Raw genomic sequence first — 16,927 nt, 5'->3', positions numbered from 1 at the left:
CAGAATATTATTCCAAACTCATTACCAAGTGGAAGTATGCAAAGCATATTGTTCGTAAGGTTTAGTATCTCTTATATAAATCTAATAGCAAAACATGTTGAATTTAGTTTGGGGATAATTTATTTAATATGATTTTCCCAATTTAACACATTGCCGATTTGTGAACCAAGAAATTTGGTGTTGTTTTAGTTTCTGAGTTATCACAAGTATAAGTAGTATTACACTTTTATTTTCCTGATTCCGTTACCGGGTTTCTCTAGTGACCCTTTGATGTAGACGTATCTATGTCAAAAAATATATATGTATATATAGTAGGGTGTTTTACAACGCTTTATCAACATCTCAGGTTATTTAGCGTCTGAATGAGATGAAGGTGATAATTCCGGTGAAATGAGTCCGGGGTCCAGCACCGAAAATTACCCAGCATTTGCTCATATTGGGTTAAGGGAAAACCCCGGAACAAATCTCAACCAGGTAACTTGTCCCGACCGGGAATCGAACTGTATATATAGTAAAAGCTAATTTGGAAAGAAAGTAAAAAAAACTGAAAATGTCTCGTAATAAATATATTGTTACTTAGCTAGGCCGCCATAAAAAACTTATTGAAAACTTTAGGAAATATTACTTAAGAGCTAAAATAAGACTGACTCATTGAGCCTGTATGTAACACACGATAATGCAGAGGCGTCAGTGTGGTCAGAGCTTGTTAAAGAAAGCACAGACTTTAATCGCCATAGAGAATCGAACCCTCCTGCTCCGACCCTTGCCCGCGGCGCGTGTGGAAGAGTGATGCAAGGCCAGCTGAGTGGCTTAATGACACACTCTCCTGGCTCCATTCACGTCGCCCGCGCCGTCAGTTCTGAATTAAGCCGATAACGAATCTAAAAATGTGGAAAGATAATAAAACTGCAGTGTCAGATCTAATCTGAAGAGGAAACAGCTGATTGACGCAAGGAACTTCTATTACTGTGCAATAATTTGCGGAATTCCGAGGTCCTGGAAGTAGAAAATTGCCTAGCTGCTTAATCTCCGAAGTCTTATCCTATAAAAGCATGGTGTAATAATTTAGAAATTAGAAATAAAATGTTTTCTAAAGTATGGAATTTTGCTCTAACAAAATACAAATGTAATTAGAGAATATGCTAGTTTTTGAAAAGTGAATAGTTTATTTTCGTTTCAAACAATTGTGAATTTTTGTGTTATGAATAATTAAGCAATACAGGCCTCTGTACTTAGCGTATACCTGTACTTGTGTTCATTGCAGGAAGGTACACTGTACATAGCAACATTGAAATTGTCTTCACTCATTTCCCCATAAAACCAATAGTGTCTTCCTGATATGATTTTGAAAATAGTAACTTGTCTGGACGACATTGTTTCGCTGATTTCGTAACCGATATAGCATTGAATATTGCGCCCTCAGTTTAGCAATGTAATCGTTTATTACTTTTCTAAACATGCGTAAAATAGCATTAACTTTATTCTTACTTTTGTTACTGGTACTACCCTACATATTTAGGTTAGTTGATCGTGAAATATACTCTATAAAATACCACTAACACTAAAAATTGTCACCTTTCTTCCACTGGCAGGAAAAATTTATGTCAAATATCAGTCGGTTACTATACAATAATACTTCTGTGGAACAGAACAACTCAAACATTACTTGCAACTAGCAAGTGCGAAGCAATAAAATAGAGAGGCGGTCGGGTAGCCCAGTTGGTAGAGGATTGGATTACGCACTGTAAGGTTCCGATTTCAATTCCGGATGGTGACGGGATTTTTCTCGTTGCCAAACTTCCAAACGGATTCAAAGTCCACTTAACTTCGTGACAAATTGAGTACCAGCCATGTTTTTCCCGATAGTAGAAAGATAGGTACCGACCACACCACCTCATTCATGGTTTCTAAAGTAGATGCCTTTATCTTTTTAATCAAATATAAATGTACAAACTCTTGTAGAACACAGTTTTATGCTTTATATTAGTTACAAATAAATACTTATGACGCAGTCTAATAATTATATTGACAATGAAGGTCTATCAGAAATCTATTGTCCTTTAAAAAACCGTTTTCTCTCTTACAAAGTTTAGGAAATAGGAATTATGACAATTTTACCCGTAAAAAATAGCCCGTTGCTATGTTGATATTTAACATACTCATGTAAAGTTATTATTCTATATATTATTCATACTATTGTTGCTAGAAGCAAATGGTTAATTCCATTTTGCCTTTAGTCACTCGTTGACTGACTTTAAAAAAATGTTTATCTACTCATTATTCCTAGCAACAGTAATGTAGGCTAAATGTACGTCAAGGGTATTAAATATTAAATTATTATAACGGTTTATTAAAAGGCCAGCATGATACCTTATAGATCACCCAAAATGACTGAGAACTAAGAGAATTTGGAAAAGCTCAAACGATGGCCAGTGGAATTCTAACTAGTTACAGCTACCACGATGCGGTGTGAAAATATTATATCTATACAGCATATAGGCATATTGGATGACGTTCCTTTGCAAGTAATAATTCATCTGAAAAAACTACATGAGGCTCAAGAACACAAAAACTACATTTTGACTTAGAGATTCGGCTTCCAAATCACGTAGAAAATATTCTACCACCAGTGCGGAAATAATATGAAAAATATTCAAGCACGGAATAAATGAACAGATGCTCGCAAAAAAGGGCTAACCATAATTTGGAAATAATGAAAAAAAAAAAACTTTTGAATCCGTGTATGAACAAAAATGTAAATTCAAATAAAATAATATATTCTTTTTTAATAACAAAAATATTCATGCAAAGGAAATAATATCTTCTTTATTTAATGAATTCAAAAAGTCAACTTTCTCCATTATTACCAAATGATGGTTAGCCCGATTTTGCAAGCATTCATTCAAATATTCTATCACCAGTGCGTGAAGAATATGAAAAATATCCGTACGCTTTACAAAGACTTGAACTAGGTAAATGCAAAACTTTTGAAGCAATGACTTACAAAATATCGCGCCAAAACATGTCCACTATCAATTACCTAGTCTGAGGAAAATGGAATAGCCTATATATATTAAAATAGAAAATGCTTTCGATCTCTTCTTCAGTGAAATGACATAAATGCACTTAGGCTTATTTAAGTAGTCTTAGTTGATAAACTAGCAGCACAGAATTAAGACCTAAAGTCGTGTTAAATATTAATATTAAGAAAGCATATATTACTATGTTAAGTTATTTTTATATCTGACTTAAATAATAGTTTTATAGGAACAAAACTTGGACGAAATCTTTAACACTTTGTGTTAAAAATAGATCCATAATAATATATAATTTTACCATTTAAAATAATACAATTTATTTGCAATGGAACTATTACTGACTTTATTTCTGAAAAGCTCCAGTAAGTTATAAAACTAGCGTTTTAGTATAGAATTAATATTTTCTCAAAATACATGTCATTGTGTTTCACGAATTGGAAGTATTTTCGTTAACATGTGTAGAATTGGTAAGATCTTTATAATCATCTGTTAAGGTCGTTTGTGTCTCCAGTATGGCTAACGTAACTTCAAAATAATATACCTCTAACAAAGTTACATGATATCCCAATGTTTGCTTCGTACTGTGTGTTTAATTCACATCCAGTAACTTTTGGAATATCATTTTTTTATTAAAATAATTAACATTTCTGATTTAATTCGTCTTGTCCTCTGCTGTACAAGGACGGCCTTGGCAGAAGATTTAAAACATACAGCCAGTCACATTACAGTTCAAGAACTTCTCTTTCCGTCTCATTTGTATGTAAAACTCGTTAACGCTTGTAATTCTTTAAGCTTTATTTTGTATGTTACATTACTTTGTTCTACGAACATAGATAACTGTGGCATAAAAGGAAAACCAAGAGGAAATAACTTGAAAATTGTGGTGGAATCTAAAACCATTGGAAATGCTACAGCATTCAACTAACGCTGCTGTGTGAGGTTAAATAAACTCTCCAGAAAATTAACTACGGAGTTAAAACTCTGAATTGTAGCAGTGAGGGAAGAACATGTGGCCAACTGTGTACATCCCATCAAGAATGAATGGATGCACTGTGCAAGAAGGCTTGATTGATTGGAGCGAGTGACGGATTTATTACTACACAGATTATACGCTGCTTGAACCCGGCTCACTCACTGATTGATTGGACGATTTACTAATTGCACATCAGACACAACTAACGCATCTGCCTCCGTATAAAAAACTGGAGTGTTCGGGCCAGTGTTATGTAAACTAAACTGTTAAGATTTGGTCCACAGCTGTCTATTCGTCGTGAAGTTTAATCTTAATTGTAGTTTCACTATCATCAGGCAATGAGTACAGTTTAACTGAGAGTCTGTCTATTGCATTTAACCTAATTTGGTTTGTGTAGAGAGCTCTTGGGTTTGCCTATGAAGCAGTGGTTGAAAAATGTCAAAATTTGTATACGTAATGATCCTTGTCCGTGTAGTAACAAACCATAGCTTGAACCCTGTGGGAGCATTATTTCCTGAGTTGTCTTCTAAAATTATAAGTAATTGGGTTATAATTTTTTTAACAACTTCATACCCATACTAATTAGGCCTATAACTATACAAAGCTCAAACTCAGGAAATAATACTCTTACAGGGTTCAAGTTATGGCTTTTACTCTATTGACAGCGGTAATTTTGTATAAATGTTTACATTTTTAAACCAGACCTTCATAAGTAGACTCAAGAGCCCTACACTTACCCCTAATTTTAAACGTAAAACATACAGTAGGCCTATGTAATTCATTTATATGAAATTATTATTTGCAGTGTAGTATATTGTTTTCTGTTAACATTTCTCATATGCGAATAAAAGTGAACGTTATTATAATGTAGGCCTAAATATTCAAACTTTCGCTTTGACTATAATGTCGTTCTTTCTCACAAGAAAGTCATTCGACAGGTAAAGAAAATTTAAAACCTCTATATTTCAACGCATATGAAATTATTTTGTATTTTCAATATAAAGTAATTTATAGTCTATGTAGGTTATATATACTAGGCCTACTAAAACGTAACAGCTTTTCCAGTCACCCATATGGGAATTCTAACATAAATTTAGAATAAAACGCTATCTAAATAAATAAATGGCAACAAAAGAAAAGAAACTAGCATGTAAGTTGTTTTCAGGTGGGTGAAAGCGCAAAGACATGAATGGGCTGCCCATATAGGCAAAACGCTAATAAAATGGCTAGTAAAAACAGTAGTAGGCCTACAAAATAGTTATGGAAAATAGACCTTCGGACAGGAGACATTGAGGAAAGACACACAAAATGTTTAAAGCAATGCCGATCCTCGTTATTTGTGCTTCTCACAACCTATTTGGCACAACAGTATACAGACTTTAATGAAAGAAGAAAAAAATAATTTGTCGTACAATGCTGCTGTCACATGAACAAGTAGCCTACACGGCAAAATTTCTCTAACTGCAGTCATGCAATTTAAAAATCTGAAAATAAGAGGCAATATGCATAAACCCACAGATTTTATGTTATGAAGATATAAAATTAGATAATAATTGAACGCTTAGTTAGGAGAACATGAACATTAATGTTTGAAGTACTTACCTGAGTTAGTCGCTGCTAATGTAAAGACGATATTGGCGTCTGCGTACCTCGCCAGTGCCGAAATTGTTCAGTAACAATGTAGGAACTTGTGTAACACTGAACACACTCGGTAACACACGTGCACTTACATCCAAACACTAACCTTATGTGCCCTCTTACACGCGTTGTCTTGTTTCTTACTGTACTGTAGTCCTCTCTTACTGTACAACTTTTTTCTCAAGTCCACACGCTTAAACCATCAAGACTTTTCAGTGGCGTGGGCCTCGTTTACGTTTGTGGTCACTTACAACAAAAGAGGCAGCACACCAGCAGCCTGGTCGCGAACACAATCGCCGCGCTTTCACACGAGCCGATCCATTGCGTCAGAAATAAGAGTTTTGAAGCACTCGCACAGTTTCCGGGCTCGGGGCAGGCACTAGGTACTGTCGGCGGTCGTGGCGGCCGCCAGAACCCCACAACGTGTTTCCAACATTTCCTCGCGACACGTATGCACACCAGCACTGTGTTTGCGATGTGACTTGCTATTAATTGGCCCTTAAGGTGTTGTGTGTCGATTAACAAACTAATCATTCATCGCGTATCATTCACTCACTCACACACACACTCGCGCCGCAGCGAACATGACTACATAAGAAAATTCCTGGAATGGGAGACCAGGTATGCCTCAGGAATTTCCTAAACAAACTTTTTTTCTGTCTCTTGGGGTAACAAGAAACTTGTTTACTTAATTCAAAAATAAATTTGTACACAGGGACAGTAGGGTATTACCTACACCTCGGTTGATATTTGCGATGGACGGTGCTCTCTCTCCACGTGTAGAAGCCTCTTGTCTGTGTGCACGTGTGTCGTGTTTGTAAGATGATGATCCCTGGGCCCGTGGCTTTGTATACATGAAAGAAACCAGGCTTAACACACGCGTTTCTAATCCACCGTCCCCCTCCGATATGTATACATTAGCCAACCTGCTAGCGAGAAAGAGTGCCTCGTTCTTGGGATTGTAGAATTTCTTGTGGAGAGACAGGAAATATATTTTATAAGTTTCTTTTTTCAAGAGAAAGTTTGTTTTTTATCCTTAGGCAAAGGAGGGGGTAGTATGCTTGTGCCGACTACCGAGTGTAAGTGTTAGCGCGACAAGTGAGACTGACACTAGATTATAATGATTTTATTTACCGCCGTTAATTCTGCACATTTACACTGCCGGGAATTAATTTCGTCACTTGTGTTTGTTGATTGCTATTCTATTTTTCGATTGTCATACTTCTCCGACGGGGATGAAGGGTGGGAATATTGTCACTAGGGTCGATGCGGGGAGTGAGTGCATGGCCGAGACCGGAGGGTTACTGGAATAGTCCTGAGAACTTGTTGAATCGAGCGGCAACACTTTCCAGAGAACCACAGGGCGCTCACGCGAAGAAGAAGATTTGCTGTATTACGGAGACCCGACTCCGTGGCAGACGGCTCCACATCGCGACCAGGAGTCGGTCAGCAGGTGATATTGCAGACACGATCCGAGGCAGACCTCGATCACCGACCAACTGACTTGAGGAAGATCGTAGTGGGTAGGGATGCTGCGGTTGGCCCCTCCTTGGCTAAAGTTATCCCCCCTCGCCGGCTCGCTCGCTCCGCAGTTTTTAGTCGGTCTGCTCTCCTACTCCACTGCCACTATTACTACTACCACCACTTACGCGGGAGGGCTGGTTGGTTGGCCAGCGAGCCGGACGGACGGACGGACCTCGCGGCAGCGGCGGCGGCGACCCACCTCCCATTCAAAACACACGAAACCCTTTCTTTTTTCTGCCGCTCTCCTCATTCTCAACCCACCCTATGTTATCTCTTTTTTTTGTTCTTTTTTCCCACTCACCTGTAAGTACGAACATCAAAAGTGGAAACCCCAAAATTATAACATTACATATATATACAGCCGCCAATTTGTTTCCTTTTTTATTGAGTTTTTTAGTAGGAAAGTCTTAATATGGCAGAGATTAATCGCTAAAAAACTGATATTTATCTAGTAACAGGATGGGTTAAAGCGGACATTTATTTTAGGAACAAAACCGTCTTAAGGAACTAAAAATCCAGTGTATTGCAATTCGATTATCATCTCGACGGAGGAGAAATATCGCCCTCGCATAGGGACTTTATATTTATCAGTTGTTTTATTTATCATAGTTACCTAAAACTGTAGCCTTTTGCCATATGGACCTCGCTGCTTAACCCCTTCAGTCCTGAATTTATATTTTAAAAAATTGAAAAAAAAAAATACTGGTCACATAATCATTCTGGGGATCCAAAATTTCCAAAACAAGTCTTCACAGAAAATCAAAATTTGGGGACAATTTTGACCCCTGGGGCCCCAAAATGTTTAATTTTAATTTTAATTCAGGTATAGAAATGTTTAAAAAATAATATTCTCCATTTCTATTACATTGAATTTTTCAAAATATTTAAAAGTATGGAAGACAATCCAAAAAGAAAAAAGAGAATAATGTACACTATAATGTACATCAGACCTGAAGGGGTTAAGAAAGTCTAGTACCGGTTCGGAACTCTATTGCAGTTGTCGGAGCAGGGCAAAAGAACCCAACCATGGAAAGAAAAAGTGAATTTTAGAGCTCAGACATTCGTTACTTGTGTATATAATGTTGACCTGGAATATGAATTATTAGCATTTCAGCTTAATTTACAGAGAGAATCTCAGGCATTCGTTTAAGACTGCGTTTGTCTTATGTTGACTCAACGCTGACTTTGCGCCATGATTACCACATGATATGAGGACCCTTCCGTTTGTCAATGTCTGATGTAGGTTTATAATCCTCACAAAAATGGGTTCGGAACGGAGTGTGTTCAATTTCCTGAGGTTAGATGGTGATGAGAATAATGATGATGATGATGATGATGATTATTGTTATTATTATTATTATTATTATTATTATTATTATTATTATTATTATTATTATTATTATAGCAGAGATTATGTACTCTTAAGGGTATCTCAATAATTGTCACATCCATTGGGAATTTGATACCAATTGGTCTATAGTTACTTGCCAAAACACGGAATTCTCCTGTGATCCACTCAGAAGAATAGGAGGTCGGATTTTCCCCCTTGTCTTCCTTAAACCAACCGTAAAATGTCACCACCGTAACAAAAAATGTTGTACTTTTAAACTTGCTTTGTGCTCATAGCAGGTGAATCCTCCATAGAAGAACTAGATGGTCGGGGTTACAAGCCAGAGACAAGGACTTGAGTCGCGGAGAGTTTAAATGAAATTAATGGCACACTAGAATATTACGGGAGCTCGTTAATTTAGGAGATATTCTTTTTCTATACAATCAATCAAGAAATTCTCCGTGGTCATCCATTTTACTCGTACTATTTTTTACGTGGTTACTTAACGACGCTGTATTAACTATTATGTTATTTAGCGTCAATTGAATTGGTGATAGCGAGGTGGTATTTGGCGAGATGACGCCGAGGATTCGACATAGATTACCTGACATTCGCCTTACGGTTGGGGAAAATCTCGGAAAAAACCCAATTAGATAATCAGCCCAAGCGGAAATGAAACCCACGCCAGAGCGCAAACGCCCTACCACCTGCGCCACACAGGTGGCTTTATCCTTGATTATATACAGGGTGATTCTCGAGGATTTACCGTCCCTTACGGAGCTTATTTCCGAAGACATTCTGAGCAAAAAATGTCATATAAACATTTGTCCTAATCTTAATATTTTCAGAGTTACACTAATTTGAAATTGTTTGTAAAATACCTTTGTTCTTTAGTTTTAAGGGTAAAAGAATATTGCAGATAAATAATGAACTATTCAGGAGTATCACTTCTTTAATTAGCTAGTATTCTGAAACTAAAAATATGTTGTGAATTCCAGAGTTGCTTCGTACAGAAGTTTTTTTTTTTTTTCGATTCTTAACTACAAAATTAAATTTTTTATGCATTTATTACAATTGTTACAAATCACGCTAGTCTTGTAAATTCTTCAAGACTGTACATTAGAATACATAATTAAGCTGTAAATAATCAAGTTTCTAAAATCGTATGATTTGTAACAATTTTTGTGATAAGTGCGTAAGAATGATGTCATTTTTAGTTAAAAATTGAAAAAAAAAATCAGTACAAAGCAACTAACAACATATTTTTAGCTTCAGAATACTAGCTAATTAAAGAAATGATACTTCTGAATAGTTCATGCTCTATTTGTAATATTAAAACTAAAGAAAAATTGTATTTTATAAACAACTTCAAATTAGTGTAACTCTGAAAATATTGAGATTAGGACAAATGTTTATATGAAATTTTTTGCTCAGAATGTCTTCGGAAGTAAGCTCCGTAAATGACGGTAAATCCTCGTGAATCACTCTGTATACCAGATTTATCAGCCTAATGAACTTTCAAGGCAACCACTTTTATCAGTTTGACCATGCTGCCATCCAGCGACTGCAAAAGAAGTCATGTTATAATCCTTATGGAATTGCATGGAGCAGCTGTACTTCTATCTAGTGATCGTTACCAAAATATCTTATCGACGGTGGAGGCTCTGATGGTTGTTCTAATGTCATGTTGCCATTTCATAACATGGGAATGGCCAGTCTGATACAGGTTGTATATGTGATTAGGGTTTTTACTCATATTAAGCAGGATCTGCACATAAGACATTTATTTGAAATTACGTCTCAGTCCCAGCAGAGAACAGTGAATTTTAGGAGGAAAAATGAAATGCGATTTGCTTTCGATGAAAGTAAAGTCTTTAGTCCGGTGTAATAATTTACTGCATGTAAAATGTTTCTCTTTTACGAACAAAAACAGACATAATGCTACTTATCCGTCTGGCTATTCGAGGGCCAGACTCGGTATGCATCCATGCACTCAAGCTTATATTGGTCCATTGTTCGCCCTGTACCGGACGATTGTTCCAGTTCGACGGATGGTCTTGGTGGTATTCGTGAATCCGATGCTGGCATGCGGGCTATCCTGCATCAGCTCAGTCAGGTATTATCCTCAGACGAGTTTTTTTTTTGTTTTAGTGGGTTATTTTACGACGCTTTATCAAATCTTAGGTTATTTTGCGTCTGAATGAGATGAACGTGATAATGACGGTGAAATGAGTCCGGCACCCAACATTTGTTCATATTGGGTTGAGGGAAAACCCCGGACCAGGTAACTTGCCCCAACCGGGAATCGAACCCGGGCCACCTGGTTTCGCGGTCAGACGCGCTAACCGTTACTCCACAGGTATGGACTCCTCAGACGAGTAGGGTAAACATTGGTAATTTTGTGATAATTTCATGGAAATTAATTTAAAATGCAAATGTGTAAATATATCCTTATTCCGATTTTTTCATCTAAAAGACGATAAATTGCTGTAGAAATCTGGAGACATAAAAGATTGGACACGTTCTTGAACAAGTGCCAAAAACCACTTTTACAACTGAAGCTGAAAGATTGGTTATTTCGTGATGACCTTGGTAATTGATAATTTCATGAGAGGTAGAAGAATTGTGCAAAAATTCATTAAAAGCCAATGAAATTCTCATTTATTGTTACAAGACTTCAAACATAGCAATATATTCATAGCAAGAAAACATAGAAATACATATCAACACATAATAAGAATGAAATCAAAGTAAAAATTGAAATTGAAAAGGGATCTTCTTTGCCCTGAAAGGGTGAACACTTTTATTACGGACTTTACTATAGCCTATATTACTAGGGTAACTCCAAAAGTAATGCATAACATTTGTTTAAAATTATATTTTTATCCTACAGCTTTGCGTTTTTCACAGAATGTAGATGCATCCTTAAGGAACAAAATGTCACTTTTCCACATAACCCCCGTCCCTTCCAACTGCCTTACGTAACCTACGAACGAGGGCCTGTAGACCAGCACGGTAAAAGTTTGGACCAACACGTCTGAGCCACTCTTGAGCAGCGTGCACAAGGGACTCATCTTCTTACCTCGTTCCGCGAAGGGATTCTTCAGTTTACCAAAGAGATGGTAATCGCAAGGTGCCAGTTCAGGACTGTAAGGCGGGTGTTTCTGTGTTGTCTATCCGAATTTTCTGATCTGGTCTGTGGTCTTGTGACTGACATATGGCTGTGCGTTGTCGTGCAATAGCAGAACATCCTGCTTCTCCCGATGTCGTCGAACACGACTCATTCGAGCTTCACGTTTCTTGAGAGTTGCCACATACGCGTCAGAATTAATGGTGGTTCCGTGTGGCATGATGTCCACAAGCAACAGTCCTTCTGAATCGAAAAACACAGTAGCCATAACTTTTCCTGCTGAAGGTGCACTTTTGAATTTCTATTTCTTTGGTGAATTTGCATGATGCCACTCCATTGTCTGCCTCTGTCTCCGGTCCAAAATGGTGGAGCTATGTTTCATCTTCTGTCAAAATTGTTGCAAGTAAATCATCTAGCACTTATCATTGACACTTAGCATGATAACAAATCAAACATAAGCTACACTGAACCCATTGCGTCGTCCTTTTATTTTTTGTTATCACATCTTATCTTCAGATTTCTAAAATTCGTGTTGTAATACAATTTTTAAAATAGTATAAAATGTAACGCTTAATGCTCAACAAAATTTTGCCTCAAATAGCTAAGATTTCTATCAGTAAAGCTAAGCCATATGGCGACTACAGCTGTATCTAAAATTTCAAAAACATATCCTAAAATTTCATTAAGATATAATAAATCATTGTACCAAATATCACATGCTTACCTTTAGGAATAAGCCTGTAATGTAATTACAAACATCCACAAAATTTGTATGCCTGAGAAGTCGACGCTAACTTGCTCTCTCCAAACATAAAAGCTCACTGAAGCAATTACAATAGTCACACAAAGCGTAGCTGTATGTTTCTGGTAACCGGACAACATATGCAATCCCTTGGCGGAAATTTGAATCTCGTAACGCTATTGGATAGTTCACGAAAGAGCAAAGAAAAAGTATCACGAAATAACCACTGCCACGAAATTACCAATGTTTACCCTACCTGATAAACCCGGAACCCAGAGGTCCTAACCTTCACTCCTATATCATCATCGGGTCCACCGCTGTGGAGTAACGGTTAGCATGCCCGACCATGAAACGAGTGGACCCGAGTTCAAATCCTGGTTGGGACAAGTTAACTGGTTTAGATTTTTTCCTGGGTTTTTCCTCAACCCATTAAAAAAATTCTGGGTAATATTCGGCGCTGGACTCTGGACTCATTTCGCTGGCATTATCACTTTCATCTCATTCAGACGCTTGATAACCATAGCAGCTGATAAAGCGTCGTAAAATAACCAACTAAAATATGTCAGCTTGAGAAACTTGTAATACTCTCAGAAATTCACTTCAGTTTAGTTTTAATTATTACAGATAATAACTGAAATGAAGTGGAAGTGAGAGTCTTGGTGGAATGAAAGAGGGGGAACGGGAGTAACCCGAGAAGAAACCTCTACAACGACTGCGTTGTCTACTACAAATTCTATCACGACCTGGCTAGAGATTGAAATCAGTTCCCTGGGTGGAAGGACAGCACGCTAACTTTGAGCCACAGACACGTACGTTTGGGAAAACAAAAGGTCACAAGCGTGAGAAATGCGCCTGTTGTCGATTTTAAGCAAAATGAAATTCTTAGGTTGTATTAGGGGTCTATGGCGAAAGAGGATAGTAGGCTATCATTGAAAAGAAGTGTTTGCATATTCTTCGGTCACGAATTTGAAATCCAATGTGAGTAGATTAGGTCTAAGATGGCTATAGAATGAAAATGGAGTAATTGATTTAAATGTAATTTGTAAAATCGTAAAAGAAAGTTGTAATGAAATTACGAGAATTATGTTAAAATCTCAATGAATTAAGAACATTAAGTAATTTTAAGGACATTAAAACGTCATGGGAACAAGAAGAATATGTAAGAATAAATAATAGGGAAGTGAGGATGGGCTTAGCTTGGTGGAGACTAGGAGTATGGAAATTGAAAAACAGGAGGGGTACCGTAGAAATGTTAAATGTTGTTTTATTTAACGACGCTCGCAACTGCAGAGGTTATATCAGCGTCGCAGGATGTGCCGGGATTTTGTCCCGCAGGAGTTCTTTTACATGCCAGTAAATCTACTGACATGAGCCTGTCGCATTTAAGCACACTTAAATGCCAACGACCTGCCTGGGATCGAACCCGCAACCTTGGGCATAGAAGGCCAGCGCTATACCAACTCGCCAACCAGGTCGACGGTACCGTAGAGAATGGTATCTGCATCCTTTGCGGTTTAGGAGAAGACGCGTTCCATATATTATTAGAATGTCAAGAAACAGACAACACAAGGAAAAAGTGGTTAGATAAAAAATTTTTGAGTATGAATAGATATGTAGCATATAAGAAAATATGTGGTACAACTAATATAAGAGAATTAAATAAATTAAGTAAAATTTTAATGGTTGTGAAGCTGAAATGGGAAGGGAAAGTTAAAATTAATGGTGTATTAAATTGATCTGGTAGTGTGTGTGTGTGTGTGTGTGTGTGTGTGTGTTTCTCTTGCTTAGAGAATAGGGTGTGGTGGATACGTTTGGGAGAGGAGTTGTGTTTAGATAGCAGCTGATTGAATGTGTTATGTTAAAAAACGGAACTATAGTTTTTTTTTGGGTATGTAAGACTTGGCATAGGTGAATAAAATTATAAAGTAAGACAGATCTGGGGTAATATAAAATTGTAACAGGTCTGTCTTACAGATATATGCTGGATGAATAAATAAATATGTCATATATCATATCACACCATATATTATATTATATATCATATTATATCATATATCATATCTTATATCATATATCATATCATATCATATCATATCATATCATATCATATCATATCATATCATATCATATCGTATCGTATCGTATCGTATCGTATCGTATCGTATCGTATCATACTTACTTACAAATGGCTTTTAAGGAACCCGAAGGTTCATTGCCGCCCTCACATAAACCCGCCATTGGTCCCTATCCTGTGCAAGATTAATCCACTCTCTATCATCATATCCCACCTCCCTCAAATCCATTTTAATATTATCCTCCCATCTACGTCTCGGCCTCCCCAAAGGTCTTTTTCCCTCCGGCCTCCCAACTAACATTCTATATGCATTTCTGGATTCGCCCATACGTGCTACATGCCCTGCCCATCTCAAACGTCTAGATTTAATGTTCCTAATAATGTCAGGTGAAGAATGTAATGCGTGAAGTTCTGCGGTGTGTAATTTTCTCCATTCTCCTGTAACTTCATCCTTCTTAGCCCCAAATACTTTCCTAAGAACCTTATTCTCAAACACCCTTAATCTCTGTTCCTCTCTCAAAGTGAGTGTCCAAGTTTCACAACTATACAGAACAACCGGTAATATAACTGTTTTATAAATTCTAGCTTTCAGATTTTTTGACAGCAGACTAGATGACAAAAACTTCTCAACCGAATAATAACAGGCATTTCCCATATTTATTCTGCGTTTAATTTCCTCCCACGCGTCATCTATATTTGTTACTGTTGCTCCAAGATATTTGAATTTTTCCACCTCTTCGAAGGATAAACCTCCAATTTTTACATTTCCATTTCGTACAATATTCTGGTCACGAGACATAATCATATACTTTGTCTTTTCGGGATTTACTTCCAAACCTATCGCTTTACTTGCTTCAAGTAAAATTTCTATTTTCCCTAATCGTTTGTGGATTTTCTCCTAACATATTCACGTCATCCGCATAGACAAGAAACTGATGTAACCCGTTCAATTCCAAGCCCTGTCTGTTATCCTGAACTTTCTTAATGGCGTACTCTAGAGCGATGTTGAAAAGTAAAGGTGATAGGGCATCCCCTTGCTTTAGCCCTCAGTGAATTGGAAAAGCATCAAATAGAAACTGGCCTATAAGGACTCTGTTGTACGTTTCACTGAGACACATTTTAATTAATCAAATTAGTTTTTTTGGGAATATCAAATTGAATAAGAATATCATACAATACTTCTCTCCTAACCGAGTCATATGCCTTTTTGAAATCTATGAATAACTGATGTACTGTACCCTTACACTCCCATTTTTTCTCCAATATCTGTCGAATACAAAAACTCTGATCAATAGTCGATCTATGACTCCTAAAGCCACGCTGATGAGCCCCAATAATTTCATCTACATATGGAGTTAATCTTCTCAAAAGAATATTGGACAAAATTTTGTACGACGTGAACAAAAGTGATATTCCTCAAAAGTTACCACAGTTAGTCTTGTCCCCCTTCTTAAAAATAGATACAATTATGGACTCCTTCCATTGTTCTGGTACAATTTCCTTTTCCCAAATAGCAAGTACAAGTTTATAAATTTCGCCAGATAATGCCCTTCCACCCTCTTGTATTAATTCTGCTGGAATTTGATCGATACCTGGAGACTGTACTTTTTCAGATTTTCTATCACAATTTCGACTTCAGAAAGTGTGGGTTAGGGTATAGATGGCTCAGCAGTATGTATTTGAATTTCGTCCCGATCATTTTTATTTTCATCATATATCATATCATATCATATCATATCATATCATATCATATCATATCATATCATATCATATCATATCATATCATATCATATCATATCATATCATATCATATCATATATCATATCATATCATATCATATCATATCATATCATATCATATCATATCATATCATATCATATCTCAACTACTATACTGAGAAGCCACTCGAAGCCTGAAAATGTCACGTTGTTGAGTCATTTTCTGTGGTCTAGCGGACACTATACTACTCGTTGCATTATACAGTATGTTTATTGGTTGAAAACTGGCCAAGCACGAAACAATTTTTAACACAGTTACGTGGCTCGTGTCGCCATTTATGACACGTAGAAGAACCCTGCCCGTGTTAGAGGGCTCCAGACAAAATTCATCGGCCATTTCTCGCCTACGTTGAATTTCAAACATGAATGACTTCCGCAGTTAAAACCATAGTTAAATGAAATACTGCTATTAGCTACAACTTTGGTTATGAATAACACACCTGTTTGCTAAGAATTGAGTAATAAGGAGGTAATGAAGACTTCTGGCTGTCGGCGTCAAGATTATCGATTAGATTTATATGTAGTAGTTAGCGGCAGCGTGAATTGTTCTATTGAACCTCGGATGCGAGTTTATCCACCAGTGAGCAATCGCGTGATATCGTGTACTACCAGTGAATTAATATTCCTTTTTTGGTTCCGAGCAGATTGCACAGTACAGTCACTTGTGAATATGAGTAATCACTTTCAATCTGTGTTACAT

General features: G+C 37.0%; 1 protein-coding gene across 2 annotated transcripts in view; it reads right to left on the bottom strand.

The window, feature by feature from the left end:
• The window catches only part of LOC138705878 (uncharacterized), a 942,969-nt gene extending 935,719 nt beyond the window's left edge, over nucleotides 1-7,250 (bottom strand). The window contains exon 1 of one of the 2 annotated variants that reach the window (XM_069834591.1): nucleotides 5,614-7,250. The gene's annotated coding sequence lies outside the window, so the exon portion shown is untranslated. The remainder of the gene's footprint in view (nucleotides 1-5,613) is intronic. The other variant, XM_069834592.1, reaches the window with a different exon arrangement.
• Nucleotides 7,251-16,927: the final 9,677 nt, after the last annotated feature.

This window comes from Periplaneta americana, chromosome 9 (genome assembly GCF_040183065.1).
Source record: "Periplaneta americana isolate PAMFEO1 chromosome 9, P.americana_PAMFEO1_priV1, whole genome shotgun sequence".
NCBI classification, from domain to species: Eukaryota; Metazoa; Arthropoda; class Insecta; order Blattodea; family Blattidae; genus Periplaneta; species Periplaneta americana.
This window is presented reverse-complemented; position numbering and strand designations above follow the sequence as displayed.